We start from the raw sequence: 21453 nt of genomic DNA, 5'->3' as shown, positions 1-21453 counted from the left end.
AACAATTGTAATTAGTTGCTAATCAACTAATGTATGTTAAGGGCTCTAATGGATAAAGTAGACAGCACATAAGAACAGATGGGCAATGAAAAAGGAGATGAAAATCCTAAGAAAGAACCAAAAAGAAACTCTAAAGACAAAAAATACTGTAACAGACAAGAAGAATGCCTTTGACAGGCTTATTAGTAGATAGGTCATGGCTAAGAAAAGAACTTCTGAGCTAGAGGACATATCAATGGAATCTTCAAAAACTTCAAAAAGCAGACTGGAAAAACCAGAACAGAATATCCAAGGACTATGAACAATTACAGAAGGTATACCATAAGCATAATGGGAATACCAGAACAAGAAGAAAGAAACAGAAGAAATATTTGAAATAATAATGACTGAGAATTTCCCCCAAATTAATTTCAGACACCAAACTACAGATCCAGAAAGTTCAGAGAACACCAAGCAGAATACATTTCAAAAAAAATCTACACCTCGGCATATCATCCTCAAACTCTGATTACAGATAAAGTCCTCAAAGAAGCCAGAGGAAAAACACAACTTATTGAGGATCAAGGCTAAGAACTATATCTGACATCTCAAAAACCATGCAAGCAAGAAGAGAGTGGAATGAAGTATTTCAAGTGTTGAAAGAAAAAACCCTACCAACTTAGAATGCACCATTTAAAATTATCCTTCAAAAGTAAAAGAGAAATAAAGACTTTCTCAAACAAAAATCAAGTTAATTTGTTGCCAGTAAAAATCCCTTAGATGAAACATTATGAGATGTTCTTTAGGGAGAAGGAAAACAATATAGGTCAGAAACTTGCTTCTACATAAAGAAAGGAGAGCATGAAAGAAGGAATAAGTGAAGATAAAGTAAAGCTTTTATTTTTATTATTGTTAACTGACCTGATAATAATTTGTTCAAGATAATAGCAACCATGTATTTGATTAGGTATGTTTATGTACATATCATATATATATATGCTTGTGTGTGTATGCATAATGTAGCTATGAATCCAACTGTATCAATAATCACTTTGAATGCCAATATCTAGATGACTAAAAGACAGACTGTCAGAGTGGATAAAAAATACAAATCAACTGTACGTTGTCTATAAGAAACTTTAAATATGAAGACACATATATAAGTAAGTGGATGGAGAAAAATATACCATGCTAACACTAATCAAAAGAAAGCAAGAGTAGCTATATTAATTTCAGACACAGCGACCAAGGAAAAGTTACCAAACCAAGGAAAGTTATCAGTAAGATAAAGAAGGGAATTACATAATGATAAAGAAGTCAATTCTCCTGGAAGACATAAAAATTTTTAGTGTATGTGTTCCCAACAACAGAACATCTAACTATGTGAGCACAGTAAGTGACTGAATGTAAGATTGTTTTAATATTCAAAAATCAATTAATATATTCACTTTATTAATAAACAAAAACAACACAATCACCTCAATTGATGCAGAAAAAACATCTGACAAAATGTAACATGCATCCCTAACTAAGACTCTCAACAAATTAAAAAAAGGGAACCTTTTCAACCTAGTAAATGGCATCTCTGAGAAACCTACAACTAATATATTTACCAGTATCTGACTGAATGCTTCCCCTCTAAGATCGGGAATAATACAAGGGTGTTTGCTCTAAGTATTTCTATTCAACATTGCACCAGAAGTTCCAGTCAGTGCAATCAGGCAAGAAATAAAAGAAACCCAATGAAAAGAAAGAAGTAAAACTGTCTTCATTTGTAGATGATACGATTAACCAGGTAGAAAATCCAATATGATCCAGAAAATAAACTACTAGAATAAGTGAGTTTTGCAAGGTTGCAGGATATAAGATTAATGTACAAAAATTAATTGTATAGTTATATTTCTGTATATCAGCAACCAAGAATCAGAAATGAAAAAAAAATGATAGCATAATATATATGAAATACCTAGAGGTGAATTTGAAAAAAAAAAAAAAAAAACCCAAAACCTGAAAACTACAAAACACTGCTAAAAAAATTACAGGACATAACTAAATGGAGAGATATACTTTAATTCTCTTAAAATTGATCTATAGGTTTAATACAATTTCAATCAAAACCACAGCAGGCTTTTTTCCCCTTAAATAGAAATTGACAAACTGGTTTTAAAATTCACATAGAAATGAAAAGGAGCCAGAATAGCTGGAAGAACTCTGAAAAGAAACAAAGTTGAAGAGTTATCAATACCTGACTGCAAGACTTATTATAAAGCTTATCTAATCAAAAGTGTTGTATTGGACTAGAACAGAGTCCAGAAATAATTAACCTATACATATTTAGACAACAATTTTTGACAAAGGTTGAAAGATGCAACAGTGGAGAAATAGTCTTTTCAAGAGATGGTAGTAGAATAATTGGGTATCTACGTGCAACAAACAAACAAAAAACAAAAAAAACAAAAGAAAAAAAAACCACCCAAAATAAAGCAAAATGAAATAATTCAATTGTAACCTTGCACTCAAAATTTACTGAAAATATATGACAGGCCTAAATATAAGATCTAAAACTATAAAACTTCCAGAAGAAAAACCCTACCTAGGGTTAGGAAAAGATTTCTTGGATAGGATAACTTAAAATTTTATCAATAAAAAAATTGATAAATTGAGCTTCATCAAAATAAAAAAAATCTGAGAATTAAAATTCAGGACTCAGACTGAAAATAATTACAAAGCATATATCTAATATAGGACTTGTATCCAGAATATATACATTTTCAAAATTCACAGTGGGAATACAAACATCCCAGTGTAAAATAGGCAAAGATTTTAACAGATACTTTATGTGAAGATATGCAATCTCATTAGTTACTAGGAAAATAAAAATTAGAATGACTAAAATTTAAACGACTGATATACCAAATACTGGCAAGAATGTAGAAAAACTGGAACTTTTCCTATATAACTGGCAGGAATTTAAAATGTTATATTTGTTTAGGAAAACAGTTTTACATTTTCTTAAAATTTAAAACATATAACTACCATGTGATTCAGCTATTTCATTCCTAGTGATTTACCTAAGAGAAAAGAGACATATGTCCACACAAAGATCATACACAATGGTTGATAATAGCTTTACTTTTAAACCAAAAAATTAGAAAAAAACCTAAATGTCCATCAACAGATGAAGGTAAAAACAAATTGCATTATATCCATACAATGGAATTCTAAGCAGTAATAAAAAGAATGAACTACTGATACTCAACATAACATGGATGAATCTCAATAATTATGGTGAAAGAAGCCAGACCAAAAACAGAGTACATACTCTAGAATTTGTAAACTAATCCACAGAGACAGAAAGCAGATGGGTAGTTGTCTATGGACGGGGTCAGAGTGACAGGGGAGAGAGTTAAAGTTCATGGAGGGGTCTGACATAATTTTTGATTTGCATTTGATAGGCATAGAATTCTTGCCTAGGAAATAAAACTGTGTGATGGAACTCCTTAAGATTTTCTTATTTGGAATTCAGTAGTATGAAATAATTAGAGTATTCTACTCTCCATGTATAACATGTCTTCATCTATATTTGCGTGACTTACAATTTCAGAAACCTGTGCCTTTACTGTATCCTAAGAATATATGAGACTACTAAAAATATAGTTATATACTTATGATAAAAATTCAGACTATAATAATAGGGAAATTCTTATTTCAAAAACTGGAATAAATTCATTTAAACAAATATTTGTTGACGATCTGCTTATGAGAAAGAATACATTATTCAACCAATCACATAAATAAATGCAAATTAGATAAGGTGAAAAATGCTATGAACAAGAAATATATGGAAGCATAAGAGAGTTTAGCCAAGAAATTAGTTAGGAAAGTCATAAAGACTTCGTGGAGGAAAAGGCAGATAAGCTAAGATACAGAGATCAGCAGATATTAACTAGATGAAGAGAGAAGTGAGGAGTGTTCTAGGAACAGTATATACAAAGGCTCTATAGTGGGAGGGAAAATTGTGAGTCCAAGAGACTAAAAAACTGTGTCTAAAAATAATGTCAGTTGATTTAAAACACATTTTAAGTGAATATCTGAAACATTCTGTTATGAACTAGATAAATATTTTAAAATCATGTTTCATCTTATTTTGTTTTGCATTAGTCAAAAATATCACAGCTACTCTACACTTATTTTCAACACTATCTTCATTCTTTTGGATTGCTTTGTGTAAAGAAGCATATGTTGGCATATTAACAATTAATAATTTTTTGCCCATGTCATGTTGGTTTTCCTTTCATATGTCATGTCAGCTCTTTCCTGACTATTCTGTCTGAAGTCATTTGCTGAAGAAGGACCAGTTATACATGACAATTATTTTTGATTTCAGGTGAATTTCAGTACTGAAGCATCATCACCTGATGGCTGACCCATCTCAACATAATATCTGGGTTCCATCCAAATCCCTGTCAGTAACTATCCACCTATTACAGACTTTCCAAGTGAATTTAAAAAGAAATGAACAGCAGATAAGAAAGAAGATGGTTCAGAAATCTAAAACATGACCTTTTCCTTCAAGGAAATTAAAATGATATTGGGGGAAAATTTATGTAAATAATTATTTTAAGTGTAGAATAAAATACTGTTGTTCAGAGAAGAGCACTGGAGTGAACTGGGTGTGTTGGAAAGTTTCCCAAAAGAGACAGTGTTTGTTCTAGGCTTATAACAATTTGTAGAAGAGGACGGAGGGAGAGAGATTCCTTGCATTCCATGCAGAGAAAATAATATGAGCAGATCCATAAAAACAGATAAGGAGGGGTCTGAGGTTTAAGCCTCAGGGATGAAGAGAATGATGATGCTATTAATAGCAGAGAAGTTGGGAACGCTTAGTGAGCAGAAGCTTGCTGTCAAGCACTTAAAGAGAGGGCAATAATACAGATAGTTGGGTGGAGGTGGAGGGAGAAGAAATCAGCCTTAAACCTGTTTCATGGTCTAACATTTTATTCATATTTAGATTTCTTTCTACTGTTCATTAAACATAACTTCTGATCTTTTATCAGAAGAAAATCAAATAGCTATTTTCATACTGCAAATTGAATTGGCTCTCCAGGTTTTGGGTATGTTGAAAACAGGACTAGGCTTACAAATGATATGAAAAGTCCAATTGAAGAAAAATTATATGGATAGTAAGATTTTGGCTAAAAGTACTAATTCATAGTATTATCTAAGTAATCCACTTTCCCAGTACAATCTTGTATAATATGATTACATACATTACCCGCCTTCTTCCCTCCCCACCTACAGAGGGAGGGAAGCAGAGACAGAGGGACTGACTGATTGACAGCAATATAAACTGGGTATTTCCCAGTCTTAGTTTCCAAATACCTCTGAAAGTGTGAACATCTTTCTGTGCTGTGTGATTCTAGCATCCAAAGATGCACATGATACACATCTTCATAAAGCATGACTTCTAATGCAAGCCAACTCTTTCATTTCGTGTTAAAGAAACAATGATCTTCCCCAATACTAAAGGAAAAAATAGTGCCGCTGTCCTGAGAAGTAGTATATCTGAACAGGACTGACTACTCACAATCATGCTTATTGTGCTTTGGAGTAAATTTGATCACCAGTGCTTTTTGTTGTATTTGCCTACTTTAGACTCTAAACTCCACGTACGATGTGATTCCACTGTTCTCTAAACCATGCCAATTCTGCTTGAATTACCCGATTTATTGCTGTAATCCCCTGCTTCACCAGGATTGGGAATTTGCTCACTGCCAGCAGTATCAGTATCACATGAGTCTGCTAACAGCTGAGTACATTTTAGGTTGGAAAAAATGTTGTGTACGAGATAAATCCTTCTAAGTCTAATAAGGGGACTATGAGATCTTTACTGTAGATTACCCAAAGACAGTGACCTTACTAAAAAAAAAATTAATTCAGTGATGCCTTTTCTCAATGCATAAAGCAATCTTCTAAACTAAGGATTAATTTCTCTGCAAAAAACTATAAACTTTAATAAAAACTAAAAATATTTTAATAACCACAATGGACATCTTAGTGTGCTGAGTCATTTGTTTACCCAATTTTTATTCAGCACACAGTATAGTTGAGTATACAATGGTGAACAAACCAGAGACATGATCCCTACCCTCACAAAGCTTGACAGTCCAATGGGAGGAGACAGACCTTAATCAACATTGACCACAAATAACATAAAATGAAAGTGGACAAGTAAGGATAAGAAAGGAGAGGTTTAAATAACAGTGAGTCAGGTAAGTTGTCTTTGAGTAGTTTAAGACTGGACTGAAAGTAAAAAAAAAAAAAAAAATCATGTTTTTTAGATAAAGAAGGTAGGAGTGATTAAGTTAAGGTTCAAATTTGAATTACAAAAAGGGACATTTACTCTTATTAGATGAAAATACAATTTAGAATGCTTACACAGATTTTATATTTAATATACACTTTTGATAAGTAATGTATTTTTCATTATTAAATTTGACACATGCAATATTTTTGAGATCTTCAAAGGAATTGATACTTGATTTATACATATTAATATCAAACCAATAATAGTTTCTGTAGTTAAAAATTTATCCATAATTAACTGAGTTCTCATCAAAAGTTATTACTTCCTTTGAGGATCTTCTCCTTTTATGCTTCCAGTGTTTGAATTAAAGGAGAGTCCAAAGAATGTAGTAAGTAATTAATCCCCTTACAAATGCTGTAGGTGATGAGGGTAGTATGGGATGGTGTGAGGTGCTAGGGAGAACATGGATCTGGGAATTGATACAACAGGTGGATTTTCAGCTCTGCATTTACAAGCTATGCGACCATCTCAGAGTAATTAAGCTTCCCTAAACTCCAAATTCCTTACCTTAAATTGGGATTTGGGTGAAGATTCAGTGTGATAGCATTTACGAAACACTTAAAAACTGTAAGACTTGCTATAAATGTTAGGAATTATTATTATAATAATGATCCCCCCATCTGATACCATGCAAGATGTAAGCTGAAGTTCAAGATTCAATTATTTGAGTTTTAGTGTTCTACAGTTTTCAGTTGTAAATCTTTGTTTACAATTATGTAAATGTACTTCACTAACGAAAATGACATTTAATTAACTTGCTTTTAAAAATATCATGATTCTGGGGCGCCTGAGTGGCTGTCGGTTGAGCGTCCGACTTCGGCTCAGGTCATGATCTCATAGTCTGTGAGTTCGAGCCCCGCATCGGGCTCCGTGCTGACAGCTCGGAGCCTGGAGTCTGTTTCCGATTCTGTGTCTCCCTCTCTCTCTGACCCTCCCCCGTTCATGCTCTGTCTCTCTCTGTCTCAAAAATAAATAAACGTTAATAAAAAAAAAATAAAAAAAAATATCATGATTCTTAAATATGACTCAAAGAAACAAGATTATTTTTTTTTTACTGATGCTTTACTAGTAGTTGCACATTCCTTTTATACAAGTAATCATATAATTTTTATGTAACTGTATTACAGAAAACATTGGTTCTTTGAAAGACAATGTTCTCATACTACAAGAGACAAATTAAAGATAAAGTATTCAGGAATTGTATCCTCTTGAACCACAGATTTAATATTGCAGGCTTTAATCTCCAATCTCCAATTAGTTTTCTTTTAAATCCATATTAATTAAATGTTCACAAAAGCACATCAGTGTGTGATAAGGAAATATGCTCTTTTCAGTACACCTCAGTGAACTACCTCAAAGTATTGTGGAAAGATGGGGAAAAAGATGTATATTACACACCTGACACAACTTTTCCAAAGAAGTATTATAGTGACATTACTCTGAAACCCTACAGTATTTTCTAATTAAAATTCGAGTGCTATAAATCCCAAGAATAAAATGGGAAACACTGATTTTAGATTCATGAGAGTAAATAAAAAACGTTCTGGGTATTTAATTTTGTGTGTGTATGTGTGGTTTGATTATGGACTTGAGAAGCAATCTGAAATGAAGACTGGCTGAAGACAACTGCTATTTAATCCCCACTTGCTCTGCTAGATCCTCCCGTGAAAACCATGATCAGTTATTCCTGGAATTCTAGTTCACAATTTTTCTAAGCTCTTTAGAATGTGGCATGTTTGTTTCACCACTTTACTTATTAGCTCTTCTCTCCTTCGGTTATTTTATTTTGGATGTTTCAGAATACTTACAAAGGAGATTTCTTACTTAGTTTAGATTGATTAGAAAAGCAGCAATCTCAGGATCAGCAGAGAGAGCTAGTAAAATAATCAAAGTCCCTGCTTAAAAACAAACAAGCAAACAAAAACCTTTTCTAGCCACTTTTTCCTAGTAGGACACTCTATTTACCTCCAAATTACTTCTCTAATTTTAAACAACTTGTCTAGTTAATTTCCTGTGTGTGATCACTGACTATAAGTGAGGTTCATTTTCTTATCTACATCATGTAGGTAATTAAAGGAAATTGAAAGTGGGCAGTGAAGCTTTTATGCAACTGGGATTGAAGCTGAATGGAGGGCAGCGAGGTCAGTGGAGTCCATTATATTTTTATGTGTGAGGCTGGTTTGTCTGCCCTGTCCTTGTTTATTTAGTGTAGGCTGGACAGGCTACTAACTGCAAATCTATGTCTCTGATTTGCCCAGCTGTCCTTGAATAAAGACATCTTCCCCTGCAAATGTTAAATGACAGTGATTGACAACCTATGATGAACTCTGCTTGCAACCCCCTGCTACTGTTTTTAGATTGCAAAAGAAAAAAACAGAATAAAGAAACATCTTTCATAATCACATCAAATGGACCCTGCTGTTCACTCAATAGTTTTCATTTTGTTTCCCTTTTCACCTCAAATCTCAATCTGTTCTACAAATGCCATAAACTCAGCTACTCCATGTAGAGTAAAAAAACAAACAAACAAAAAGCAAAACACACACGCACACATACAAACAAAAAAACATGTATGTAAAGCTACTACATTTTGCTTGTATATTTACACTGATTTAAGTTTATAGGGGATATACACTCTTACACAATGCTTTGTTTATACCATCTTATCACTAACTTACTTGTTTGTTCTTCTAAGAACAAGCTGGCATATCTATACTGCTGAGAAATGTCTTTCAGTTACTCGTCGGTACTTGGGTTTAGTTAGGGCTCTGGTAGCTTTACTCAATGTATAAGGCTTATGTATCCTTGTGGCCCTTAAATACATTGTACAGCTTACCTTTTAGATTTGTTAAAATAAGAGGCTTATTACAATCTACTTTGGCTTTTTCTTTAGTGAGTATGTGAATACGTGGATGTTGCCTGTGTATGTGTGCATGTGTATGTCTATAGATTTTTTTCTTCTGCTTTACCTAAGCAAATTGCAGAAGAAACAGCCAGGATGGGTTCATGTTTGGTCTCATATAAGCGTTGCCTAACAGTAAACTAGTTTTTTTATGTCACTGCACACATCGCTGCCTACATACTGAACTCACTAAATAGCAGATAAGAGGGCCCTTGTACAGTGGGGATGGCAAGCTGATCGATGTGAAAGACTAAAGAAGCTTTATGCTATAACTTAATCTCTGTCATGGGAAAAGTAAAACTTATAAAGTTAATGAGTTCTAGACTTTAAGTAGCACTTGATTAATTTGTAACATTCTGAGGCGTTAAAACAAACCAAAATTAGTTTCTCACATTCCAGTGCTGTCTTTTGGCCACTGAAGCTGTAGAAAAAGCATTTCAGTAAATTTCCCGGATAGGAACCCATTTTAATTTCTATGCCTTTCTGAAGTATTAATTAATTGTATATTATGTATTTTATAACAATATTTGAAAAATAATCTAGCATTTACCAAGCCAGGTTCAGATATATTAAGGGATAAGAAAGTATGCTTCATATTTTTATCTTTATTACATCAAATTACCGATTATTCAATCATTAATACACTAAAAAACTAAGCATAACTTGTTTTTAAAAGTCAAATATATAGTTTCTAACACTTGTGATTTTTTTTTTATTAAAATTATTCAAACTGAATAAATCATTTACTACTATATTACATAAATCTCTAAAAGACTACTATAAACTAGATTTATATGGAACTTACAGTGACCTCAAAATTCAGTAAAATGTATACTAGGAATTAACTTACTAATATTCCAGCTAAAGAAAAAAGTAAAAAAAAAATGCCTTGGTTATAAAAAAGTTATTGGAAAATGATAAAATTAAGATCTAGTTAATTAAGGAATAATAATATATTTATCCAATACGTACACAATTTGCTTCACTAAGATGAAGTATCAAATAATTTTATTGTATGCAGACAGCAAAATATAAATATTGATGGATATAATTGCAATTACTCGTAGAACTACATGTTTCCTTGCAGGGCTTATGTGAGTGTGTGTGCCTGATTTGTATCAATGTCTTAAACTTATGGACCTATGTTTGGCCTTTAACCAATTAAGACAAGCACAGAATCACTTGCCAAAAATAAATATGAACAAGAAACAATACCTTATTCTTTTCTTTGTAAGAATGACCACCTGGTTGACAGCTGGCTTTTAAGGGATCTTTCAATAGCGGGTACCAGTAACTTTGTTGTACTTAAAATAATTTCAGTGGTAAGAATTCCATCAGAAACTTCTATTTCCCAGGATTTATAGCTAAGTCCTTAAAAAATTGCTCTTTTATGAAACTTGAAAAAAATTCCTCAGTTTTTGAGGATGTAATAAAAATGTCTTATAGCTTAACAATGTTTAGATATTTTTCTTTTAAAAACTAAAAATCGTGAGGCTATCATGTTTGAATCCTGAAAGAGAATAACTGAGATTAGAAGCAAAATGTAATCATTGTGTACGGTTAAATGTCACACTTTGCAATCTATCTTTAAGAGCTAAAAAAAAAAAAACCCTTTATTACCTTGCTTCTGCCTTTAAAACTTCACATACTTATTAGAGTGACTTTCTTTATAATTTGCCTTTCTATAGGCTAAGAGATTATATCAGACATAAAACAAACAACTGAAAAAAACTGAAAAATATAACCCAAAGTAGAAACATTAAAACACTTCTATTTAATGTCTACTGAATATTCCTCTTCCAGGAGTTAAGCAATATATATACAAAATGTTATAACAAATATACAAGTAAAATATCAAATTAGGCCAATGTAAAAGAAATAATCACCATACAGGAGTGATCAACAAATGAATGAAACAAACATTGTGTCATGAAGTTAAGAAAATATTACTATATTTTCCTAAACATTCATAAACATTCCCTAATTCTGAATTAGGGAATGTTTTAAGAGGGAGCTGAACCAAGATGGATGGATGGATGGATGTTAGACACATTGTCCAGGTGAGAATCATAAGCAAAGGTGTGAAATTGGGTACATACCCAGCATGTTTAGAGGTGAAAGTAAGAAGGTTCATCAGGAGAAAGGGGGAGGTGGATCTGTGATAGTCTAATGGAAGGTGTTGGTAAAAAGGAAGGCCTCGACAGCCAGGTTAAGGAAACAATGCTTTATTATGTACATAAGTTTAGATTTTTAAGGGCAGAAATGGTGCTTTAAAACAGATAAGCTGGCAGCGATGAGTTGGGTACATTAAAGAGAGAGAAATTAAAGTAGGAAGATCACTTAGGAGACTGTTTAGGAATGGGGTGATGAGAACCCAGACAGGAAGGAGCTGGTTATGGGCATGCAACATCCAGTATGGCGACTCTAGTAAAAACACTATTAAATATTTGAAAGTTGCTAAAAGTAGATCTTAAAAGTCTTTGTCACAAGAAAAAAAAATTTTTAACTATATACGGTGATAGATTTTGTAACTATATATTGTGGCGATCATTTCATATTATATACAAATACTGAATCATTATGTTGTACACCTGAACTATTATGTCAATTATACCTCAAAGATGTTAAATTCTTTTTAAAAGGGTAACTCTTGTTACCAATGATTATAGATTAAAAGAAGAAAATATTGAAAATATTCTGTCACTGTAGCTTCTTTTTTATTTCTATGCAAACTGTAAATGTTAAAGAAACAAGTATACTTTGATATATAATTTATGGTTGACATTAAGGAGGGCTATTTTATCTCTCACACACGTGGTTTGGAGAATAGGTAGAGGTAGGCACAGGAAAAGGAGCTAATGTCAAACCGTAAGAAAAAGAACTGGATGAGATAGGAAGGTGCATTTTTAAAAACAGACTATTAAGAAGTAAGCAATGTTGTCAAATGCTGTAAAAATATCAAAGATATCAAAAATATCACAGCATTGAGTAATTAGGGCCTCTTGGTGCCTCTGAAGATTTTAAACAATAGTAATACGGATTATAGGAAGTTAAGAATGAATGAATGGAAAAGAAATTGAAATAGCAGGTTGAGATTTTAGTTTTTCATTTTGTCAGTGAATGGGAGAAAGGAAATAAGATAGTAATTTGAGGAGGATGGAACCCAATAAAGAAGTTTCTTCTCCCCAGACTATGGATAACCTATACATGTTCAGGAGTACATTGTTTTCTTAAGCTAAAAAAGTTATTTGAAAATTTACAAGAAACAATATCAAGAGAATTACTGAGAAAATTCTATAACAAAAGAGGGGGGAGAAACCAGTGAGTAGTAGAGTTCCCTTGGGAATCAACTGTTATCCATTCTATGGATATATTATATCTTATCTATTCATTGGTTAATGGAGGTTTACTTGTTTCCACTTTTTGGCTCTTATGAATAATACTATGAACATTTGTGTACAGGTTTTTGTCTGGAAGCTTTTCAGTCCCTTGGGGCATATACCTAGGAGGGAAACTGTGTGTGTTACATGGTAATTCTGCTTAACATTTTGCGGAACATCCGAACTGTTTTTCCAAAGTGGCCACACCATTTTATATTTCCACTAGTAGTGTATGAACATCATAAATTCTCCATATCCTCACCAACATTTACTATTGTCTTTTTTATTATAACCACCCTTGTGAGTATGAAGTGATATCTCATTGTGATTTTGATTTGTATTTTCCTAAAAACTGATATTGAGCATCTTTTATGTGTTTATTGGCCATTTGTATATCTTCTTTGGTGAAATGTCTATTCAGATCATTTGCCCACTTTTTAATGAGCCACCTATCTATTACTGAGATAAAAAGTTCTTATATATTCTTGATGGCAGTGCTTTATCTGACAGATGATTTGCAAATACTTTCATTTAATGGGTTATCTTTTCACTTTCTTGATGGTATCATTTGCAGTACAAGAGCTTTATTGAGAAAGTCCAATTTGTCCACTTTTTCCTTTTGTTTTTTGTACTTCTCGTCTTTTACCTAAAAAGCCATCACCTAACCCAAGGTGAGGAAAATTTACACTTATGTTTTCTTTTAAGAGTATTACAGTTTTAGCTTTTACATTGAGGTCTATGATCAGTTTAATTTTTGTGTATGGTGTAAGGAAGGAGTCCAACTTTATTCCTTTTTTTTTTTTTTGTATATATACAATTATCTCAGTAGCATTTATTGAAAAGACTATTTTTTCCCCATCTTACTGTCTTGGCACACTGATGTCAATTGGCCATACATACAAGGGTTTATTTCTGGACTCATGGTTCTATTTCATTCATCTCAATCTTTTGGCCACTACTACACTAGTCTGATTACACTTGCTTTACAGTAAGTTTTGAAATCAAGAAATGTGAGTCCTCCAACTTTGCTCTTCTTTGTTTTGGCTCTTATGGGTATCAGCTTCTCAAGAATCTATAGATGAATATGGAGAGTACTGCCATCTTAGCAATAATAAGTTTTCTAATTCACAAACATGGGATATCTCTTCACTTATTTAGCTCTTTACTTTCCTTCGACAGCATTTTGCAGTTTTTAGTGTACAAATCTTGTACTTCCTTGGTTAGATTCATTCCATATTGTTCATTTCTAGTGTATAACAATACAAACGATTTTTGTATATTGATCTTATATCCTGCAACCTTCCTAAACTTATTAACTCTAATAGTATTTTGGTGAATCCCTAGAGTCTTCTATATACAAGGTCATGTCATCAGCAATTAGAAATAGTTTTACTTTTTTTATTTTCCAAATTGGATGCCTTTAATATTTTTTCTTCTCTAGTTGCCCTAGTTTGAGTTTCCAGTACAATGTTGAATAGAAATGCTGAGAATGGACATCTTTGCCTTGTTCCTGACCCTGGGGAGGAAGTATCCAGTTTCTCATCATTGAACATGATGTTAGCTGTGGATTTTTTGTAAAATGTCCTTTGTCAGACTGAGGAAGTTCTCTTCCATTTCTACTTTGGTGAGTGTTTTCATCATGAAAGGGTGTTGGATTTTGATGAGTTTTTGTCCCATGTCTTTTAAGGTGATCATGCAGTTTTTGTCCTTTATTCTATTAATATGTGAATTACATTGTCTTTTGGATGTTAAATCAACCTTGCATTCCCAGGATAAATTCCACTTGGTTATGGTGCAGAATCCTCTTACTTGTTTTGCATAAATTTGGTTTGCATTTTGTTGAGGAATTTTGCACTTATTATTCACAAGTAACATTAGTCTATAGTTGTCTTGTGATATCCTTATCTAGTTTTGGTGTCAGGGTAATATTGACCTTATAGAATCAGTTGGGAGGCGTTCCTGCTCTTACACTTTTGAAATAAATTATAGAAGATTGGAAATAACTCTTAAAACATTTGGTAGAATTCACCAATACAAACATCTGAGCCTGAGTTTTCTTAGTGGGAAAATTAAAAATTACTAATTCAAATTCTTTCCTTGTTATAGTGTGTGTGTGTGTGTGTGTGTGTGTGTGTGTGTGTGTCTGTCTGTCTGTGTGTATTCCCTCCTGAGTCAATTTAGACAATTTGTGGCTTTTTAGGAATTTGTCCATTTCATCAATATTATATAATTTTTTGGCATGCAGTTATTTACAGTATTCCCTTATACATTTGTGGTCTTTAATAGTGTCCTCTATTTATTACTGATTTTAGTGACTTGAATGTCCTATTTTTCTTGATTAGTTTAGCTAAAGATTCATCAATTTTGTTGATGTTTGCAAAGATCCAGCTTTTGGTTTCATTGTTTTTTCTACTACTGTCATATTCTCTTTTTCATTTCAATGATAATCTTTATTCTATGTTTCCTTCTGCTTGCTTTTCTCTTTCTATCTTCTTAAAGTGGAAAGTTAGGTACTGATTTGAGGTCTTTTTTAATACAGACATTAACAATTATGAATTTCTAAGAACTGCTGTAGCTGTTGGGGCGCCTGGGTGGCTCTGTCAGTTGTGTACGACTTCAGCTCATGTCATGATGTCACAGTTTGTGAGTTGGAGCCCCACATCAGGCTCTGTGCTGACAGCTCAGAGCCTGGAGCCTGCTTCAGATTCTGTGTCTCCCTCTCTCTCTGCCCCTTCCCTGCTTGTGCTCTGTCTCTGTCTCTCTCTCAAAAATAAATAAACATTAAAAAAAGTTAAAAAAAAAGAACTGCTGTAGTTGCATCCCATAAATATTGGTACAGCGTGTTTTTTTTTTCTTTCATCTGATTGTTTAATTTTTGTTGTGATTTTTCTTTGACCCACTGGTTATGTAGAAATGTGTTGTTTACTTTCTACATTTGTAAATTTCTTTTTGTTATTGACTTATACTTTAATTCCACTGCGGTTAGAGAACACACTCCTGTATCCTGGTTAATCTTCTAATTGTTCTACCCATTATTAAAATCACAATTTTGAAGTCTCCAACTATTATTGTTGAACTATCTATTTCTCTCCTTAATTTTGTCAGCTTTTGCTGTATTTGAGACATTGATTTTAAATACGGATACATTTATAATTGTTATGTCTTCTTGATGAATTGACTCTATTGAAATATAATTAAATACAGTGTTATATTGTTTTCAGGTGTACAAAATTCAGCAATTCTATACATTATTCCATGATCCTCATTATAAGTGTATTCTTAATCCCTTTTATCTATTTCACCGTCTCTGTGTCCCCCTCCCGCTGCCATCCACCTCCTCTCTGGCACATACCAGTTTGTTTTCTGTATTTAAAAGGGTGTTTTTGTTTGTTCATTTTGTTAAATTCCATCTGATTGAAGTCATATGGTATTTGTCTTTTTCTGACTTATTTCACTTAACATTATACACTCTAAGGCCATTTACATTGTTGCAAATGGCAAGACCTCATTTTTTTTTTGTGGCCAATATTCCATTGTGTGTATGTGTGTGTGTGTGTGTATATATACATATATATATACCACATCTTCTTTATTCATTCATCTATTGATGGACATTTGGGTTACTTCCATATCTTGGCTATAGTAAAGAATGCTGTGATAAATGTAGGGGCGCATATATATTTTCAAATTAGTGTTTTCATTTTCTTTGGGTAAATACCCAGTAATGGAATTATTGCATCACATAGTAAATCTATTTTTAATTTTTTGAGGAACATCTATACTGTTTTCCATAATGGCTACATCAGTTTGCATTCTCATCGACAGTGCATGAGGTTCCTTCTTTTTTCCCACATCCTGGCTAACGCTTTTTATTTCTTGTCTTTTTGATTCTAGCTATTCTGACAGGTGTAAGGTTATATCTCATTGTGGTTTTGATTTGCATTTCTCTAGTGATTAGTGATGTTGAACATTTTTTCATGTTTCTGTTGGCCATTTGTCTTCTTTGGAAGAATGTTTATTCAGGTTCCCTGCCCAGTCTTTAATTGGATTATTTGCTTTTGAGGTGTTGAGTTGTAAGTTCTTTATATGTTTGGATATTAACTCCTAAGTGGATATAACACTAACAAATACCTTCTCCAATTTAGTAGGTGCCTTGTCATTTTGTTGATGGTTTCCTTGGCTATGCAAAAAGCTTTTTATTTCGGTGTAGTCCCATTAGTTTACTTTTGCTTTTGTTTCCCTTGCCTGAGAAAACAAAATATATCTAAAAAAATGTTTCTGTGGCCAATGTCAAAGCAATTACTATACATGATTTCTCCTAGGTCTTTGGTCCATTTTGAGTTTATTTCTGTGTATGGTGTAAAGAAGTGGTCCAGTTTTCCCAGCACATTTGTTGAAAAGACTGTTTTTCCTCACTACATATTCTTGCCTCCTTTGTTGTAGATTAACCATATAAGCATGGGTTTATTTCTGGGTTTATTCTGTTCCATTGATCTATATGTCTACTGTTATGCTAGTACCATGCTGTTTTGATTAATACAGTGTTGTAATATATCTTGAAATCTGGGACTGTGATACCTCCAGTTTTGTACTTCTTCCTCAAGATTGCTTTGGCTATTTGGGATCTTTTGTGGTTTCAAACAAATTATTAGGATTATTTGTTCTGCTTCTCTGAAAAATGATGTTCGTACTTTGATAGGCATTGAAATAAATCTGTAGATTGCATGGACATTTTAATAATATTGGTTCTTCCAATCCATGACCATGGATTATCTTTACATTTGTATCATCTTCAATTTCTTTCACCAGTGTTTTGTACTTTTCAGAGTATAGGTCTTTCACATTCTTGATGAAGTTTATTCTTTGGTATTTTGTTATTTTTGGTGTAATTATAAATAAGATTTTCTTAATTTCTTTCTACTAATTCATTAGTGTACAGAAATGCAACAGAATTCTGTATATTAGTGTTGTATCCTTCAACTTTAGTGAATTCATTTATCAATTATAATAGTTTTTTGGTTGAGTCTTTACAGTTTTCAACATATAGTATCATGTCATCTGCAAATAGTGAGAGTTTTACTTCTTCCTTAGAATATGGATGCCTTTTATTTCTTTTTCTTGTCTGATTGCTGCAGCTAGGATTTAACCCTCAGTTTGTTCTCAGTTTTTAAGAGTCTCTTATGCTTTGGCTCTCTCCCACTCTAACCTCTTTTTTTTTTTTCCTTCCCTTCCCCCATGGGGTTCTGTTAAGTTTCTCAGGATCCACATAAGAGTGAAACCATATGGTATCTGTCTTTCTCTGTATGGCTTATTTCACTTAGCATCACACTCTCCAGTTCCATCCATGTTGCTACAAAGGGCCATATTTCATTCTTTCTCATTGCCACGTAGTACTCCATTGTGTATATAAACCACAATTTTTTTTATCCATTCATCAGTTGATGGACATTTAGGCTCTTTCCATAATTTGGCTATTGTTGAGAGTGCTGCTATAAACATTGGAGTACAAGTGCCCCTATGCATCAGTACTCCTGTATCCCTTGGGTTGTTGAGAGATTTTTTATCATGAATGTTTTACTTTGTCAAATGCTTTTTCTGCATCTACTGACATGATCATATAATTTTTATTCCTTCTTTGGTTAATGTGATGTACCAACGGTGACTGATTTGAGAATATTGAACCATGCTTGCATCCCAGGAATAAATCCCACTTGATCGTGGTGAATGATTTTTTAAAAATACTGTTGGATTAGGTTTGCTAGTATTTTTTTGAGGATTTTTGCATCTGTGTTCACCAGAGATATTGGCCTATAGTTTTCTTTTTTATAGAGTCTTTGGTTTTGTTACACTGGCTTCACAGAATGAATTTGGAAGTTTTGAAATGACTCTTTTAGTATCAAATGATCATAAGAAATTATAATAAAATATATTATTATAAAATGCTCCAATTTGTCTTTATTGATTTTTTTTTTGTTTGTTTTAAAGTCTTTTTGCGGGGCACCTGGGTGGCTCAGTTAAGCATCTGACTTTGGCTCAGGTTTCTTTTTATTTATGTCTCATGTCTTTCTTGTTCCTCTCTTCCTCTTTTACTGCCTTCTTTTACATTAAGTAAATATTTTCTAGTGTAGCATTTTAATTCCTTTAATGATTTTGTACACTTTCCTATGTTTTATTTTCCTAGTGGTTGCTCTAGAATTTAAAATATACACCTTAGTTATCAGAATCTGTTCCAGATTTGTACTAAATTGCAATGAGATACAGAGACATTATTCCTATATATCTCTATTTCCTCCTCTTATTTTCTTGTGATTGTTATATATATTACATTTTTACAGGTTACAAACTAAAATCAATGTTGTAAGTTATTATTTTATAATAATTTCATTGTTATAGAAGTTGACAGAAGAAAAGAAGAGTAATAAAAGTTCATATAAGTTTGTTATTATATTAATGTTCTTAGGTGCAAATTTCTCTATTCCTTGTTCCAAATGCAGTAAATCCCTTAACTAGAGCTATGGTCTAGTTAAGGTCTACCTCTTTTCCTTCGCAGAACTTATGTGCTACTTTACACAAAAGAGCTGTGGGTGGGGTTAATGGCCCACTTCTTCAAGAGTGACATCTATGCTCTATAAATGGGGTTCTGAGCAATGAAAATAGGTCTCTGGTCTTCCCAGTTTGGCTCTCTCAGTATGGAACCTCCATCCTATATTCGAGTTGGACAGGAGTGATCAGTCTCCTATTCTTGGTTTGCAATGTCTGGAGTACAACTTCCACCCTGTAGGTATGCGCTGGGTGGGAAGAAAAAAAAACAACAACAGACTGGTCTTCTTGGCCAAAATTGCTTGGAAAAGAGTTCCTGCAATATACAGTTTGTGGGTGGGGAGGAGCTGAGAGATGCCAGATGCCTGCCCATTTCGGGGTGAAAATGTAGCCTAGAACAGAGAGGAAGCCCCATATTTTTGACTGCAAAAGCCTTGAATGGAGCTTCTGTCATATCTTGCACTGTGGCAGGGACATGAACAATTAAGCCCAAATCCATAGCGTTTCAGTCTCTTTACTGAGATTTACCAGATTTCTTGAATAGGTGTATCTCCATTTGCTGTAAGTCCTTAGGCCAGCTTTTGGAGACTTTGTTAAACAAACAAACAAACAAACAAATAAATAAACAAATGACACTCTAGCAGTTAAATGGGTTTCCCTGTGGCAAGGGTCTGTTGTACTCCTTAGTCTGCTATCCAGTCTTCTGTACATCTTTACGTTACAACAATAAACCAAAATATAAATCACACTTCTAAAAGATGCCATTTTTGAAAAAAGAGATGGATTTATTTAGTTATTTGCCCCTATTTTGCTTATAGAGACAAGGTATACTCGAAAGTACTCCAATTTTGGATCAGATCTAGGTTGAATCCTGATTCTGCCACTTACTCTTGTAGACTTTCTTAAAATTTGAGAGCCTCAATTTTCTGTACAAAACAGGATAATACTTACTCCACAGGGTTCTGTTATATTTTGAGAATAAAATGAGATAAGATATATATAGCATAGTACCTGGTAGATTGTAGGCATTTTAAAATTTTGAATGAAAATGATGCTGCCTACTATCTGGAGTTTGGACTATTTCTGGGGACCTGGAGCAGATCATTTGATAATGGAAAGGGCCTACCTCTCAGTGCCTAGGATAGTTGTACATTGAGAAGATGATTCATAAAAATTTGCTAAATAAATATTTACAGAAAAGGCATACTTTTCCTTGTTAAAAATGAATTGAAGAATAAGGTTACTAATATTTAATAAAAATTGCCAGTTCATTCCTTCTATACATCTAATCTATTTTTTTCTTAGTCTTTCTAAAGGCAGAATGCTTCCCTTCAATGTGGCATAACACTATTAAAATGCAGGAATACAGGCATACCTCATTTTATTGTGCTTTGCTTTATTGTGCTTTGAAGAAAGTAAATTAGTGCCTTTTTCTCAACATCATTTGCTCACTTTGTGTCTCTGTGTCACATTTTGGTAATTCTCGCAATATTTCAACCCTTTCAGGTATTATTGTAATTGTTATGGTGATCTGTGATCAGTGATTTTCTTTGTTACTGTTGTAAATTTTTGGGGTGCCACAAACTGAGCCCATAGAAGATGGTGAACTTAATTGATATATGTTATGTATTCTGGACTGTTCCACTGACTAGCCATATCCCCATCTCCCTCCCTTTTCCCAGGTCTCCCGATTCCCGGAGACACAGCAATATTGAAATGAGGCCAATTCATAACTCTACAATGGCATCTAAGTGTTCAAGTGAGAGGAAGGGTCACACATCTCTCACTTTAAGTCAAAAGCTAGAAATGATTAAGCTTAGTGAGGAAGGCATGCCAAAAGTTGAGACTTTTGCACAAGTTAGCTAAGTTGTGAATGCAAAGGAAAAACTCTTGAATGGAATGAAAGTGCTACTCCAGTGAATACATGAATGATAACTAAGAAACAGCCTTATTGCTGATATGGAGAAAGTTTTATTGGGTTGGATAGATCAAATAGCCACAACATTCCCTTAAGTGAAAGCATAATCCAAGGTCCTAACCCTTCAATGCTATGAAGGCTGAAAGAGGTGAGGAAGCTGTAGGAGAAAAGTTTGAAGCTAGCAGTGGCGGTTCATAACGCTTAAGAAAAGAACACATTGCCATAACAGAAAAGTGAAAGCTGAAGCAGCAGATGCTGTTGTGGAAGCTGAAGCAAGTAACCCAGAAGATCTAGCTAAGACAATTAACAAAGATGGCTCCACTGAACAACAGCTTTTCAATGTAGAAGAAAGAGCCTTATACTGGTA

At 33.3% G+C, this 21453-nt stretch overlaps 1 protein-coding gene across 1 annotated transcript in view; it reads right to left on the bottom strand.

Annotated features, from left to right (window-relative positions):
* The window catches only part of ASCC3 (activating signal cointegrator 1 complex subunit 3), a 367207-nt gene that overhangs the window by 36651 nt on the left and 309103 nt on the right, over positions 1-21453 (bottom strand). The window lies entirely within an intron of this gene.

This window comes from Lynx rufus, unplaced genomic scaffold (genome assembly GCF_022079265.1).
Source record: "Lynx rufus isolate CCGP_SWC_20201006 ecotype Redwood Valley unplaced genomic scaffold, mLynRuf1.p SCAF_6, whole genome shotgun sequence".
Taxonomy (NCBI): Eukaryota; Metazoa; Chordata; class Mammalia; order Carnivora; family Felidae; genus Lynx; species Lynx rufus.
The sequence above is the reverse complement of the archived record's forward strand: the minus strand, read 5'-3'. Positions and strand labels throughout refer to the sequence as shown.